We start from the raw sequence: 17,698 nt of genomic DNA, 5'->3' as shown, positions 1-17,698 counted from the left end.
GGGCTGTGAAGCGAAGAAGATATCAAGCGCATTTTCACTTCTACTAGAGATTTGAACTGGCGTCCTTTAAGGTGATTGTACAAGGAATGGAACAGGTGATAATCGGACGGTCCAATGTCCGGGGAGTGTGGCGGATGCAATAGTGTTTCCCGTCCAATGGCGTAGAATAGTGTCCCGGGTCATCCTAGCGACTTGGGGCTTAGCGTTGCCCTTTATCAGGAGGACCACTTTCCGATTCGTAATTGCTCTCTCCGGAGTTTTCTTCAACATGGCTCACAGTCGCATTGATTCTCTGACCAGCTGGTAGCAGTTCCCGATGTACAATGCTGGGAGCAGTCCGCCAAACACACAGGGGTACGTTCACGGTGTAAGTGGACTGCCACAACCAGATAGTATGTTAGCTATGTCTACACCAAGAACTGACCTTCACCTTATCTCCATTCGCATTCAACAAAAAGCAACATAACTTTCTTGATTACCTTTATATGTTTGACTGACGTCTAAAGATATGACGAAACAAAAATAAAATAAAATAAAATTTATATATATTGTTACTAATATATTTTCTTTAGCACTGGAGCTATGTGAGACGTGACCCTACATCTTAGCTGGAGAACTCATGTATCTCTCACCAAGAAAAGTAAAGGAGTTATTTTTCTCTTGTTCATCGTGAAACTCCTAGAATCTCAGTGGATTTTAAACGAAGAAATAAACCACAGTTTTAAAGTAAAATATTTGAATTATCGTTGTTCTGCTAGCTACGACAAGGTTACATGTTTAATTTCAAGAGACGAAGAAAAAATAATTATAACATGAAGTAGTTAGTGAGATACCTCCATACACAATGTATAATTTAAACTAGTGACTGTCACATCTTCTGATCGCTATCCTCATCCTAACGTCACAGATCGACAGAGCTCCCTCGCAGTTATATGCTTAGCGTACGCGCCTTCGGCACACAAACATCGGGTTTGATTCCCGATGTGAGCTTATGTAATTTGGATTTCCCATTAAGCTGTAGGTCAACTTTTTATATATACCCTCAATACTGAAAGGGATGTCAACTTCTAAAAGCAATTAACCAAGAACAGATTGCCAGTACCAAACTGATACCTTACCTTATATTTATTATTGAATGATTATGTACTATAATCAGACTGATTCATGCAGGGTAATCTAATGCGTGCTCACATAAACGATGGTGACTGTACTGAGAAATTTGCTAGTAAGGATCCTAAATCGTGTTTCCGATTTTATGATAATCTTGTGTATGTTAAATCAAGATTCATAAATTATAACTTGATGTCATAAGTTTCAGGATGGTGCTTTTCTAGACACCAGATCCTATTCTTCAGATCGTATACTCACGGGAGATGACATTTGCAAAGACACAATAATCTAAAAACACCAATTTTCTAAACGTGACACGGAATAGAACGGTTTGATAAAGTATTATGTGCAGTGGCGTGTTTACAATTTTGTTTCGGGGATAGCTTTGCTAACTTTATTCCTGGAAATGTGAAAATTTTTCAAGACATTTAATTTACTTTACGATAGTAACTACAATTTCGGGGGGCTTAAACCCGGAAACCCGTGTTAAATACGCCACTGATTATGTGTATGAGACTTAATCTTATAACTTTTTTTAATGAAAGCAGTGGCTTGTTAAATGTTTCTAGTGATTTGACAAAGATAGGCAATTACGATTTACGCGTATCTTATTGCGTAAGATATTTTCTTACGTGACCAACATTTTTTTTATGTAAAATATGAGAAATTATAACACAGCGCTAAGTCTATAAATACAGGGTGGCCCGAAAGTATTTATACAGATCAGCATCGATCAAGTATGACACTTTAATTTTTTTAATATAATGAATGTATTTGCTTTGGTTTGTTCCGAGCTTAAAGTATAAGTGAAAATAAATTAAGAACAAATAAGGAAGAAACTAAATCAATTCTTGTGTGGATAACAATAAGTACATGATATGAACGATCAGTACTGGACTGTATATCTACTTTTGGGCCACACTGTATATTATATTGTGTTTATAATTTAAATTCTTCTGCGTAGTTAAGGTTCAGTTTTTAAAACATCTTTTCATGTATATTTAGGGCATTTTAGTTGATAATTAAATTTCTTACGCAACTAAACTCACTTATAGAAGTTTTATCAAAAAAGGGTTATTAATGATTTTTGAGAGCCCAATTTACTTAACACGATGGTAAAAATTTAGTATACGGGGGTCTGGTTTTCAAGATAAATGATGTTATCATAGATATACTGATTTGGAGAGATATAAAACAAAATTTACTTTACATGCTTTAGTAAATCCTAATTGTGTATACTTGTACAGTGAAACTTTTGTTAAGCAATCATCACTCATTTCACTGAAAACCGATCCTTATTGGGGGTCGGCATTTACTTTTTTTCGGTTTTTACATTCAATAAAGTACCGTTGCTAATGGCACAAAGCATGAACAGCACAGTACTAGGGTATTCATTTATTAAGAAAAGGTTTGAATTACGGGGGTGTTCACTAAAGATTTCCCCTAACCTGCTTACCGTTGACTGAGATTAAACGATATTTGGTACAGACATCAGTTCTTCTCTACATAGAAACCTCCAATGGCCACATTTTCCTAACGCTTTATTCACATGTGGAGACATTGTTGATAAAAGTCCGTTCCGTAGCTTGTTCCAGAAATTGACTTGACCTCAGAAGTCAACATTTCATCGTCTTGGAAGTGCTTTCACTCCAGAGATGACTTCACTGTTAGGAAGATGAAAGTCTGATTGTGCAAAATTATGAGGGCACGGAAGATGGTGAAGGATGTCATACCGCAGGGTCGTCCTTCCGTCAGGACAACATGTTAATTGTGAACTGGGGCGTTGTCTTGAAGAATACCGACCTTGAGTTACCATCACACGTTTTTTGGTTTTGATGGAACTCTGTATTTTTTGCACCAAAGAAGTATAGTATATCGCACTAATTGTGGTGCTCTTCGACAGAAAATCCATCGAAACTGCCCAGCTCTATTATGCCCCCCCCCCCAAAAAAAACTGTCAGCATGACCGTGTCCGATGAGGGTTGAACACGGGTCTTCTTTGGCATTGGTAAGTATGCTCAAATTGCTTTGACTGGGTTTCTACGGAAGTATTACCACACTTGAACTGACGACGTCAGTGGTTCACAACATCATATGATGGAGCTTTCTCTTAACGTCCCTTTCAGCAGTGAGACGGGACCTACTGTATCGTGGAATCCGAATTATATGAGCTCCCACCAGGAATCGAACCCAAGTCTCCCACGTCAAAGGCGCGTACACTAACCGCTTAGCCGCAAAGGAGCTCAGCTACCGTATTGAATATAAATCTGGTTTATTTCAGTTCAGTTTGCGAAGAGCACTAATATTCGAATTCATTTTAATAGTCTAAATTAAGAATTTTATTCCAATTTCTGTATTTCACAACTTCTTGATACTCAACAGTTGTTTCTTCTTCTTATTTCGAGACATTTTAGTGAAGTAAAATGCATGTGACACCATCCAAATGCATATCACACAGCCATATCAATTCTAACTGTTCATATCCCACATAGATTGACTTGCCCAGGGATACAAAGCAACAAGATGAGTGAGAGTCTGGTCGCGTGACGTTTTGACTGTAGAATACTTGTTTATGTTCTTCTTTCATAGAAGAAAGCAAGAAGCGGTCACCGAGCGAATGGTGCATGTTGTTTTCTCCAACACTTGGTGTCTGGAGTGATGACCGTGTGCACCAACGAAGTTCAACTGTTGAACGAGGATCATAACCAAGTTCCGTGAAAATGTCTGTTGCACCAACAACGTTCAAGGTTAAGTCTCGTTCAAATGGAGGATGAACTTGGTTTTAGCTTAAAGGTTGAATTTGGGGGTTTAAACTTCGTTGATCCAAGTCAGTCCGTTTACATTCAATAATGTCTGTATTTTTCCACTAATGTAATCACAATACATTTCTCGTGTTCGGAAAAAAAAATTTGATCGTGGTTTCATTTTTTCCTATATACAATGTATGTCGTATCAATAAAATGAAATAAATGTTCTGAAGTTTGTTCTTTAAATACAAAAGCAAAAATAATAAAATAAAATAAATAAAAATAAAAATAAACGGCGTAGATTAGGAGTACAGTTCTTTTTTAATTTTCAGGTAAAAGCTGTTAACTCGCTAAAAGAAATAATGAGGATATGTACCTAGAAAACGTGTTAGGCTGTAGCTTTACAATAGAGGACCCACTAGAAATAAACTACATATACTGTGCGTTTTTTTTTTTTGTTTTTTTTTGACAAAATCAGCTCATAGCATTTTCGACAATGTATTTTCTAAACTGTTTTCCAGTAAGGTTAACCTTAGGAGGACATTAAAGTTATGTCTATAAATAGAGTATTTTCTTGTCAAAATTCCATGCAAACAGCGTAAAACTTATTATCCAGTTATTCCTAGAGTGTTACCAACCAATGTACAATTGTGTAAGGCACTTAGAAACTTAGCTACATATAATGAAAGCTACGCGTCTCAAAACCACGTACCAAACTTTGCAAGCTGCTCATTACAAGCTATTTTTGAACCTATTACGGTTTACGCCAAGGTGAATCTGGTGGGCTATAGTCGAAGTGCGTCCGTATGGAACATTCAAATTTGGGATGGTGGGTATAGGTATAAGCAAATTAAGGGTTCACTCGAGCAGATGGTTCTACCAAATAGAAAATTTATAGGTAAAATACGACTTGAACTATTTTTCATGAAGGAATGAAAGTGTGAATATAAGTACTTACCATCTATCACGGCATATTGAAATGCATTATTAGTGATAAAGAAATTATTGTATGTGTAAGTATGCCCTTCCACTGTCCTCGTTTATGCGTATACCCCGTCGCTGACACGCCTGCTCCCTATGGACGCTATCGCTCGGGCCTCCCTACTGCGCTCCTACTCTAATTCAGTTAGATAGCATTTGTGCTTTTTAGTGGCCACCTAGCACAAGTTGGTTCGTGTTTTATACACAGTAGATTTTATGCTATACGTCCACACTTTATTTATACGGTACTGAGCCATCCTGAAGTCAATCCGCAAATAGTAATGGAGCTCCTCATTTAGTGCATACCGTGCTAAGAGAAAGCTCTAACCTAACCTGAAAATGTAAATAAGTGTGAAAATTTGGTAGAACCGTCTGCTCGAGTAAAGAACAAATTAGCACAAAAATACTTACCACTCTGTACTAGGTGATCACTACAAGCTAGTTTTGCATAATTATGAACCATACTTTTTAATGCTGTTTCTGTAATCGTAGATTACTTACATGTGTAACGAATGTATTTTGAGAAATTGCACCGCAAAACAGGAGGTTGATATTTTCCAGACTGGTCTTTCCTTATGAACACACCATCATCGCTAATTTGCCTGCTTTCGCGGGCAAAATCACGAGCGATCCCTCAAATTGTGGCCTGCTTCGAATCAGAATAGAAACAAACTTAGGTTGTGTTGACCACTTAGCACAGATTCGTGCATGGTTTTTGCACTTATTGTGTTTATAACATATAAGTTTGCAAGCAAATTATAAATGTGTGCGCGTAGCTGGTGGACAGGTGAGAAAGTAAGAATACAGAAGTGGTTAGATCATAAGTGGATAGAATAAATAGTAGTGATCCTCAACTTTACCTATGCTGACTGGAAATTGTAGGCAAACGACAATAGGGAAAAAGATGTAAAAGAGATTAGAATAACATTTTCACGATGAACTATGTATAACTGTTGAATCAATTTTCCCCGTTAGTGGATTCCAGAAGTTTTTATTTATTTATTTATTTCCTAGTGGTGGAGAATTTCAATATTCTGGGAATGAAATGTATTAATAACGAAAATACTGGGAATCCACATTGAGCGTGACAGGATATATGGTTCCGAGGGATTTTCATAGTTCTCGGGGAGAAGTTTCCCCCGGCCCATTCCTAAAATCACCACTGGTCCACATAGATTATATTTGTTCTTTGTTATAAGTTTAGTGTAATCTTTATGGTGCAGTTTGACTTTACGGACCCACAGATTGTAAAATACGGAAAAAATAGCAGACTTCTTGCTATTTTTCAAATTTGCTATTATTCAAATTTGCCCATTTTATGTCGAGAACAACGTGCAGTTTTACTATAAGTATCCATAGTATAAGTAGTAGTAGTAGTAGTAGTAGGAACGAGTCAGAAGTCCCGCAGGGGTTAGTTGGGTTCTGTTCTCGACATAAAATGGGAAAATTAAAGACGTACCCATATTTTTCTATACATTTTTCAATCTGTGTATCCCTACAGTAAAACTGCACCGAGAACAGAACCCAACAAACCCCTGCGGGACTTCTAATCCTTTCCTATTACTACTAGTAGTACTACTTATACTATGTATTCGTATAGTAAAACTACCCACTACAATCTAATTTAAAATCTACCAATATTGGAACACCAAGTACTCGCTTATTTTATTTCAGGTAGAATTTATTAGCCCATTCTTTGATGTTGTATTCAGTCGAGATGCACACAATCTCGAAACTCGAAAACCCCGGCACGCGGTATGCTTTCTTCATTTGTTAATTTGCTAAACTTATGTTAGAGACAAAAGACGACAACTAACCAGAGTCGATTTTACAAATTGACCGAGGTTTACTTAAACGAGGTGTACTGAAATTCGACTTTCAATGGTGCAACGAAAATCCGGGAACCACGTTTAAACTTGAAAGTTTAATGTTGAACGCGTTTAAATGAACGCTCGTTTAAACTTCGTTGGTGGACATGGCTGTGATATTTAGTTATTGAGAGGGTTTGTGTACTAATATTGCGGTATTCATAGATTTTATAAGTAAGCATTTGTTTCTGTCCCAACAATACACTGCTTAACGTCCAGTAATTAGATTTTATTTCTCTTAAATATGATGTCCTTCTTAACATTTCCTTATTTAAAAAGAGTCTTTGACCCTCATTTGTCAAAATTAGTTAAGATGTATTGAAGTTAATAAACCCATTTAACAAACATATCACTTAACCTCTTACATCTGTCTTTGCTTAGTTAGGTAAACTAACTTTCATTTAATGGAAGTAAAAAAAAAAAAAAATGTCGTTTGACCTGTGCAAAGTGTCCTAAAAGTTATACAACCCAACAAAGAGCTAAGCATGACTGGTTGCATATACTGTAGCTGTGTATTCAGTGATTTTAAACGTACGTATATCCTACAATCAGATTATAACAACCCATAGAAGCCATATTATACAGGATGACCGCGTGACTATGTTACAAAATTTAAGGGATGATTCCTGACACGGAAACAAGAAAAAAAGTTCAAATAAACTTTTGTCCAACGTACATAATTTCGGAGCTACAAGGTGCCGAAAGCGTGGGAAACTGACATTCAAAGCTCTATAGCTCGACTATGGTGAATGATAGAGCTAATGCGGCATGGTCACGTCAAAGACACCGAAGCTGCTGTATTCAAAAATGCTAAGGTCGAGATCGTGCAATTCGTGCACAAGGGATTCCCCAAAGGAGCGTAGGGATTCCCGGATAATCTGTCAAGAAAGATGTTTCGAAAAGGATACGGATGAATAGCTGTCCCAACTGCTAGCAATAATGCGTCTGTACTAAGTCGATATCTCGCACAAGCACAAAATGGCGATCAGTTTTATACGTGCCATGTGTGGTTGCATAACGCGCACTAAATAAGAGTGGGGAAAATATGAAAGGAAAATGTGAATAATTTAGTACAAATGGTAAATACATGATAGTACACTGTCCTGTTCATTGTACGTATAGACGCGTTTAATAAAGGGAATAATCATGAAACGTACTAAAATGTTGTACAAACATCACACTATCATTGTTTTCTTTCATGTAGTTTTGTCATTGAAAGCAAGTAAAACTAAGGGGAAAAACCGGGGGATATGGGTGCTTTCTTCCAGGCAGAAACTTTATTTCATTTGATGATACGAGCCGAGGATACTTTTTACGAGAGGGGGATTTTTCCGCCATCCCATGTTAATTTGACCACTGCCAGAGAACAACAGTAAAATATCCGTTTCTTATCATTAGCCGTAATGTGCGTTACCCGAACATTGAAAAAGAACAAGGAAAAACAATTTATCAGGACGTTTGTTTTAGTCGCTGCTTCCGATGTTTTGCAGGACTAATTCCGAGATTTTGTCTAGAATGCTTAACATGTCGTATTGTTATCGTTTAGAAGATGTTTTGTTTTCACAGACGGTGCTATCACCTGAAGTACACCACAGTTTGCAGGTTCGATCACAAGCATTTGTTCTTCCTTCTGTCGTAGAAAACAATCGAAAGGTAAGGAAAGTATAAGACAACCCTACTAGAAGGTGTTGTGGAAGGTGGAAGGTCATTCTTCATGTGGTTTTGTTCGTAGCGTACGAGTTCCTTAGTGCAGTTTGTGCTTTGCTTGTTCGAATGTGAGATCAAATGGAGTATTCGATAGCAGAACTTGCGCACATGATATTTGTATACGGTCAAGCAAATGGCAACAGTCGACAAGCTAATAGGTTATATCGACTGAAGTATCCAGAAAGAAGACATCCAGCCCATACTATGTTTGCCAGACTTTTTCAACGCTTACGAGACACGGGGAATTTACAACCTCAATACTACGACCAAGGAAGACGAAGAACCACAAGTACTCCGAACTTTGAAGAACAAGTGCTTGACCGTTTCGCCCAAGACCCAACAGTAAGTACCCGGAAAGTAGCACGTGAAAGGGGAGTAGCACAAGATACTGTTTGGAAAGTAGTACACGAGCAACAGTTACACCCCTATCACCCGCAGAGGGTTCAGGCCTTACGTCCAACTGACTTTCAACCTCGCGTTCGATTTTGAGAGTGGTTTCTCCAACGCTCTGTAATCGATCCACAGTTTGCTTCCTACCTGCTTTTCACCGACGAAGCTTGTTTTACGAAAGACGGGATATTTAATAGTCACAATAGTCATGTATGGGCAGACGAAAATCCTTATGCAATTGTGGAAAGGGGCCACCAAGACCGATTCGCCATAAATGTGGGCGGGTATTATCAGTGATCAGATAATAGGTCCATATTTACTACCACCACGATTAACTGCACCAGTGTATACGAGATTCCTGCGAGACATACTTCCAGAGTTATTAGAGGATGTCCCTCTAGGTGTTCGTCAATGGATGTGGTTTCAACATGATGGCGCCCCAGCCCACTTTTCAGCTAGTGCTCGAGAGTATTTGAATCAAACGTTTCGTGACAGATGGATTGGAAGAGGCGGTCCTTGTAATTGGCATGCACGTTCCCCAGATTTGCATCCACTTAATTTTTTCTTGTGGGGTCATGTCAAAACACTTGTCTATGAAACGTCTATAGACAACGCAGAAGAACTTAGCACGAATACTCGCTGTCTGTGATACTATAAGAACAGATCCTGGGTTGTTACAGCGGATGCGTCAGATCTTACTGCGACGCTGTAACGCCTGTGTTGAAGTAGAGGGACGCGATGTCCATCACCTATTGTAGGATAATTGGGAGATTTGTCTCGTTTACAGGTAATTGATGATGTTCTTGGCTGCATTCAATCCTGCTGTAAAATGTTGATTGAAGACATTATTCCCATTCTTGTGACTTTTGTTTTTAGGAAACAACCTCTTTTGCATTATGGTTGTTTAGCTCAGTTTTGTTTATTTGTTTTCAATGACAACAATACATGGAAGAAAGACTAATAGTGTGATCCTTTTACAACATTTTAGAACGTTTCATGACTATTGCCTTTTATTAAATGCGTATGTTCAATGATAGGACAGCGTAATATCATGTATTTAACATTTGTACTAAATTATTCACATTTTCCTTTCATGTTTCCCATTCTTATTTAGTGCGCGTTATGCAACCACACATGGCACGTATAAAACTGTTCGCCATTTTGTGCTTGTGCGAGATATCGACTTAGTACAGACGCATTATTGCTAGCAGTTGGGACAGCTATTCATCCGTATCCTTTTCGACCCATCTTTCTTGACAGATTATCCGGGAATCCCTACGCTCCTTTGGGGAATCCCTTGTGCACGAATTGCACGATCTCGACCTAAGCATTTTTGAATACAGCAGCTTCGGTGTCTTTGACGTGACCATGCCGCATTAGCTCTATCATTCACCATAGTCGAGCTATAGAGCTTTGAATGTCAGTTTCCCACGCTTTCGGCACCTTGTAGCTCCGAAATTATGTACGTTGGACAAAAGTTTATTTGAACTTTTTTTCTTGTTTCCGTGTCAGGAATCATCCCTTAAATTTTGTAACATAGTCACGCGGTCACCCTATATATATATATATATATATATATATATATATATATATATATATATATTTCTTTATATAAAATCTACAAATATATGTGAATTTATGTATTATTAGTAAAAAAATAATATTTCAAAATTGATCAGGTTGGTTTTAAAGATAACCTCGAATACCACCGCATATTCACACATGCACATTGATCATAGAGCTTACATTTTTACAGCTTGGTCGTTTGGTTAAAGAGTTATTAAGTTTTATTTATTTTTAATAACTCCCTCTCCCCTAAGTTACACCATCAAAGTGAACAGATAAGAACACTCCCAGGCCCAAACTTCATAGATATTGAAAACTTGCTCCAGATCGGTCGGGTTGTGAAACAATTTGATAGTAGCCAACTAGTTGACACATACGTGTTTACTACATGACTGGTGGGCTTGTATTTAATCCGTGACGGAAGTTCACATTTAATGTTACACTATGGTTTGTTTAATTGCCATGGATATAGGCTATATCCTAAGTGCTGAAAATGAATGCTGAAGCTAGCAAGCAGGCAGTAATGAAACCAGATAAACAGAGTAAATATTGTTTTGGTTTTCGAATTTGAAAAAATGAGGCAAAACAGAGCAAGAGCGTCATTTCAGATTTTGCTTGGGGGGGGAGCAAGACCCGTTGATATAAGTAAAATTTCGCGTTTTTCACTGATTTACTACTATTCCATTGATAAAATCTATATACATCTCAAACTCAGGGGGGGGGGCAAATGCCCCTCCCTGCCTCCCCTAAATGACGCCCCTGAAACAGAGTTTCTACTTCTGAACCGGTAAGTAACAAAATGTTAACGCTTTCTGAAGTTTATTTTTTGGGATACTGAACATGCTACATATTCTTTGCTCTTGTCTTTTGACCCACGAATCTACGCGGAAGGAATGTAGATTATGAATTTGTGTCTCAAGACGGAACGGCACCGTTCCATAATACGGTCGTGTGTATGAACAGAACATCTGTATGCATAAGTTACGAAGTTAGTGTCTTTAATTCTCCTCTGGAGTTCTGGAATCGACGAACGTAGCATGAAAATGAAGCAAAGAACACTGTTAATTAAGGGGAATTAAGTCTATGGATTTTGTAGGATTACGTATGGTTGGTTGACAGTTTCCAGCATGTCCAGGAAAGGAAAAAGTTCTTGTTTAGCGCTGACGAACAAAAGTGAATAGCAGAGGGAGCTCTTCGAAGATAATCTGACAACTTCCTTTGCCAATGAACGAGCTCTTTATTCCTAATTTCCGCTTAGGGAATAAAACGCAGACATAGAAGTTACTGTAGCTTAGAAACACAACGATGCTCTTGTTTTCTTTGCCCGCACTTCAGAAGATTGTTTTAGGCGGCAAACCACTGTTAAATGATGACATCGTTTGTGAAATGCGACGGAAATATTTATAGCGCGTTTTTAACAAATTTCATTATCATACAATGTTTAAGGGTAAAAAAGGCATATGATTATTCTCTAGAGATGCCAAGGAAACTTTTCATCAATCTTATTCCTAGCGATTCATTGATCTAATTTAGTAACAATATGAAATGCTAATATATAGCAGAGCATGTGGTGTCTGTCGCATTTTTATATTGCAACTGAATGGTAAATGTAGTTATTTCTCACTTCGAGACCGAAAAAGCCTTACTGGCTTTGGATCCTAATTATTATGACTATCGTAATTACAGACTCAATAGATTTCTTCATTTCATTGAATAAACGATAAACGAATGATTACCTTAAGTAAACACTTGTTTGTTCCTGTTTCGTTTAACAATTTCCTTACGTTTAGGGACATTTAAAGAATTATAACCTGACGGGGTGTTACACAGGTCGAGAATTTCACTGATTCTTCTGCATTGATAAAATGTGTGAATCCATGTACGCTGTCTTCAATGTTTCAGTACTATTAGAATCCATTGCCTTAAAACAAGGAGAGAACATATATTTTATTTACCCTTAACCGTGCTGGTGGGGTATTTAAATACCCCACGTCCTCTTTCCAGCAATATACATTTTTATATTGTCGGCAGATGTTTCTGTTTTTCAACGTAATTTCATTTTGTAGTGGACTTGCGCATATGATGCTGTTTGAACGTCCTTATGACTTTATCGCTAATAATAAGACCTTGTTGGGGTATAAAAATACCCCTGGAGCACAGTTACAGAAGTTTATTTTCTTTATTAAATTTTACTTTCGCTCTCAAAGAAAGTTGTTGTTCTTTTTTTTTAAAAAAAAACATAAAAGGTTGTACCTTCCTACTGAAAGTATTACAAAGCGTTAAGGTAATAGTAAGCCTTGAGATGAGAGCAAAATCGCTACCATAAATCAGAACGAGTTAGAATTTGACGCTGAATCAAATACGGATAGCGAGTTTAACATTGAGAGTGACCATTCATGTCATACAGAAAAAAAGTGAACACAGTTTATCATCTGCTGATGACAACGATAGATCTTCAGAGTTTTATGGAAAAAATAAATGTTTTAAACTGAATAAAGAGCCCCCTTGAAGAAACGAAGCAACTCATGCAATATCATTGTACGCTTACCTGATACAAAACGACGTGCAAGAAGTGTACCTTCAGAAGACATTGTCGGTTGTTGGGAACATTTTTGCCCAGAAGACATGTTACAATGTATTTTGGAAAACACAAATGTGCAGATGGAAGAAAAACGTAGTAACTCGTGATCCGAAGCGATCGTACACAATGACACTGATGAGTGCTCACTGGACAAGAGAACTAACAAGGGACATCACCCAGGTGTCCGGCTCCGATTTCAATGATTTTTTTTTCTGATAGAGGGCATGTATGCCTTATTTGTGATGACAGACATTTTTGCCATGGTGCATGTTTTCTATTTCTTTTTAATAATTTTTAAAAGTTGCGATGTGATTATTAGAGATTATTGCAGAAGTCCCTTACTACCCTGTGTAAACGGAGTGTTAATGAAAAACAATGAAGAGGAACCACGTGGATACATATAAGGCCTAGGAGGAAGTCGTATGATAGATATGACCTTGACGGCAGCCATCTTGAAATTTGCCATTTTGAATTAAGGTCCATTTTTTTAAATGGAAATAGGGTAATATGATACATAATTTCGGGCTAGAATTTAACCAGGAAACAATGGTGAAGATAGTATTAAGATACACACATTTGGAGAAAAGTTATAGGCATATTAATTGTTTATACTTACTGTGTGCGTAAGCTCCTTACCTACGCTTCTAACCCGCGTATTAATGGTAATAAGTGAATAAAAGCTTCGGTAATACATATTAGGCCTAGAGGGAAGTGGTAAGGTAAGAGTAACCTGACATAAGCCATCTTGAAATCCGCCATTTTGAATGAAAGTGGAGTTTTGAAAAATGAAAACCATAGCATGTGACACCTCATTTTAATAGCAAATTGTCCCCAAAAGCCAATGATATGCTTATTGTTGTTCTGGATGCTGAATGCTTATTCCAACACTATTCATGAACTGACAAATCGCATCTCTTAAAAAATGTAATAAATTTAGAGAACATGAGCTATGGCAACAGTTGCAAAGTGCCAGTTGGCCTCTTAAACATGCGGTGAAAATTAAGTGTGTTGCGAATTTGAAAGATCGAACATTGGACGTTTGGTGTACGTTAGGAGCAGCCCTAAATTCATACTGGTTAACTACAGAACAAAAATAAGCGTACAATTGGCTTTTTGAAAAAAAAAAGTTCCATTAAAATAAGGTGTCATATGCTATGATTTTCATTTTACTTTCATTCAAAATGGCGGATTTCAAGATGACTGCCGTCAAGGTTACCCTTACCGTACCACTTCCCTCTAGGCCTAGTAGGTAATACCGAAGCTTTTATCCACTTATTAATACGCAGATTAGAAGCGGAGGTAAGGGACTTACGCACATAGTAAGTATAAACAATTAATATGCCTGTAACTTTTTTTTTCAAATGTGCGTATCTTAAAACTAATTTCACCATTGTTTTCCTGATTAAATTCTAGCCTGAAATTATGTATCATATTACCCAATTCAAATTTTAAAAACGGGACCTTAGTTCAAAATGGCGGATTTCGAGATAACTGCCGTCAAGGTCATACCTACCGTACGACTTCCCCCTAGGCCTTGTGTGTATCCACGTGGTTGTTCTTCACTTCTTTTCATTAACATTCCGTTCACACAGGGTAGTAAGGGACTTCTGCAGTAATCTCTAATAACCACATCACAACTCTTAAAAATTATTTTAAAAAAAATATAAAAAAATAGAAAACATGCATCATGCGGCTTTTTTTTTTTTTTTTTTTACCAGAACAGTTAAGGGTTCTGGTATGAAAAGACCCTCAACGAAGTTTTTTTTTTTAAATATTATTTTTAAGTGGTAATGTAAAATATGTTGTTAATTTCACTAACTCTGCCAATACAACAAAATGGGGCCGCGGTGGCTCAGTAGTAGAGCGTTCACTTCCGGTGTGTGGTGTCCCTAGTTCGATCCCAACTTCCGTCATGTGACCTTTGTGGTGAACAAACATCGTGCGCTTGGGTTTTCTGGGAGCCTCCTGTTTCCTCCCACTTTCTTCATTCCACCATTTAGTTTATTTTTTTATCATCACCTCTTTTAGTCTATACAGCATAACCGTGGGACATAAAACTGAAATATCTTATTTTGATTTCTGGCAGTACAACATGCGAAAAGTATGACCTGACCGACAGTAGTTGGGTGTTGTGCGGTCAGGACACTGTTTCTTGTGACTGTTATTTCTGGACATGTATGCTATAGTTCACTACTTTTTAATTTAGGTAGTACAGAGCCCTCCACTGACCCATGCCTTTGCGCGTACTTTGGTGATTTACGGCAGTTGCTACTTTCCCTCGATGTTGTGCAATTCTATTTTATTATTATTATTATTATTATTATTATTATTATTATTATTATTATTATTATTATTATTATTATTATTATTATTATTATTATTATTATTATTATTCATGTGTCTCATTTGTCTTTGCTACTTTTCGAAAGTAGATATGATAATGTTCATTTTGTAGTCTGGTGCCTTGAATGTAGACCAGACCCTCAATATCTTCTGCTTCGCTACGAAAATAATATAAACTGTATAATTACAAAATTTAAGTACTCTTTTTCTTAGCTGACACAATGCAATGTTGTTGTAGTTCATTGAATGTTCCTCTCTGTTTTCCTGTAAGATAATTAACTTTCTGGTTCCGTTTAGTTTCAATGGATTTGTCTCGGAATCCTGACATACTCATTATTATTTCACAGTTGCGTCACTCTGCCAAGATCTACATAGCCTACGCTGACCCATGGGAACTGCGGGGGCTTCAACAGTATCCGTTCTAGAAACAAATACACAAAAAGAAAGAAAGAAAAAGACTGCCAAGCAAAATACCCCTAGAAGGCATGTGTGTAGGCCAGAAACTTTACCACAAGCAAAACACAGAACATTGGACAAAGGACAAAAATACAGGATCAACACTGAAAATAATTTGTGCGTCGAGCGGAAATCGAACCTTGGAACCAGCACGCCAAATGCACGCTTCACCATTTAAATAGACAGACTTGGAGACCCAGAGCAAGATTAAATACTGTACATATTGTCGCATTAAAATCGAATACATATCTTGTTTTATTGTCAATGCAGAAAACCGATCAGTGATTCACTTGTATTTTCTTTGTCCGGTGGTTTGAATTGTAAAATGGTTTCTTTAAATACAGAGAGAGTTTTAAAAAGAATATTGCCTGCTTCAGCATTTCAAACAGAAATCGATTGAATATCCTGTCTTCTTGACAAGTCTACACCCTTAGATTATGCTGATCTCATCATTGTCTTTCTCATGAGTACGGTTGCAACGTAGAACCTATTTGAAAATGTATATTTCTCCATGTAACATCTGTAGTATTATAATACATAAGTTACATTTTTCAAGTGAATTTTCAAAATTAACTATTTGCTGTTAGTATTTTCTTGTGCATTTATTATTATTATTTTCACTGTTAGAGAGTTATTGTGCTACAGAATAGTTTGAGGTACAAGTTTCAGGTTCCTAGACATTTCTTCTAGTTCTGTTCCTTCTTTTTAGGGTTGCCTACCAAACAAGGCATAATTCTGCCATAGATACAGATACAATTTCGAAAATGAGATGTCACTTTCACTATACTTTTTCGAGACGAGACGAGACGAGATAGCCTCAACGCTTGCCTTGTAGGCAACGCAACTCCTACAATTGTTTTGCTCATTGTATAGACCTCGTTTATCGTTTGCATGTAATAGCATTGTTGTGTAATAGCTTTTTGCTAGTCATCATAAATTCATGTTGATTTTTTTGTTTATAAAGATAAGTTTACCGTCTCTTTTAAGCACCTAGGATATATATATATATATATATATATATATATATATATATATATATATAAGACGCGAACCTACTGTAATTCATGTTCACTTCGTAAATAAGCATAAGGGGCCGGGGTGGCTCAGCGGTAGAGCGCTCACCTTAGGTGCGTAGAACCCTTGGTTCAATCCCAACATAATGTGACTGGGTTTCTTGAGGTTCTCTCCTTTCTCCCACCTTCTTAATCTATTATTGCATTAATTATAATCTCCGTCTCACTTATTCTTGGAGCAGTGTTGCCAGATTTTGCTACAAGTAACGGATTGGGCAATTTATAAAGTGCCTCGCTATCAAAATATCAAACTGGGCAACACGCTACTTTTGGGGCTACCTTTAATTACCTGCAGGTTATAATTGTTAATAATGCGCTACTTTTTTATTTCCATGTATAAAATCACAAAACACTATTAGTTTCATATAATGCAATTAAAGTTTTTTTTTTTAAATATTGTATTAGTAACGAACAATAGTTTTACTAAAACTAATAATGTTCGAAAGTAGTTCAAATTTTTGTACCTTTTAATCTTCGAATTTGGCAATACTAGACTTTTCTTGAGTTTGCGTTGTTACATTATAACTGACTGTGTTGCTGTCTTAGGTAATGCCTAGGCCTAGTGCTTGAATGGTGTTGTGTAAACGTGAACATTGCAAATTTAATCATTTTACTGTGTTATCCATATTAACATAATTAGCACGTGGAGTAAGTAAAACTTCCAAAATTCACGGTTCGCAGATAAAGAATTTAGCAAATAAATTGAAGTAAGGAATAGCAGTGAAAAATCATATTGTTAAGTTACTAAGGTGTGACTCAGAGCTCATAAAACATACTTAAGCAAACATTTATATTCTTGGAAATCAGAAAGGGCACTGCTTTTACACTATCGTGGACTCGTGGACTGCTCAGTTCACTACACACTGTCGTTCTGTT

General features: G+C 37.0%; 1 protein-coding gene across 3 annotated transcripts in view; it reads left to right on the top strand.

Annotated features, from left to right (window-relative positions):
* The window catches only part of LOC145688349 (cadherin-like and PC-esterase domain-containing protein 1), a 1,309,510-nt gene that overhangs the window by 693,869 nt on the left and 597,943 nt on the right, over window positions 1–17,698 (top strand). The gene's annotated exons all lie outside the window — the stretch shown is intronic.

Source organism: Thermobia domestica, chromosome 6 (genome assembly GCF_964235325.1).
Source record: "Thermobia domestica chromosome 6, izTheDome1.hap1.1, whole genome shotgun sequence".
In the NCBI taxonomy this organism is placed as follows: domain Eukaryota; kingdom Metazoa; phylum Arthropoda; class Insecta; order Zygentoma; family Lepismatidae; genus Thermobia; species Thermobia domestica.
Note: the sequence above shows the minus strand (reverse complement) of the source record. Positions and strands in the feature narration are given on the sequence as shown.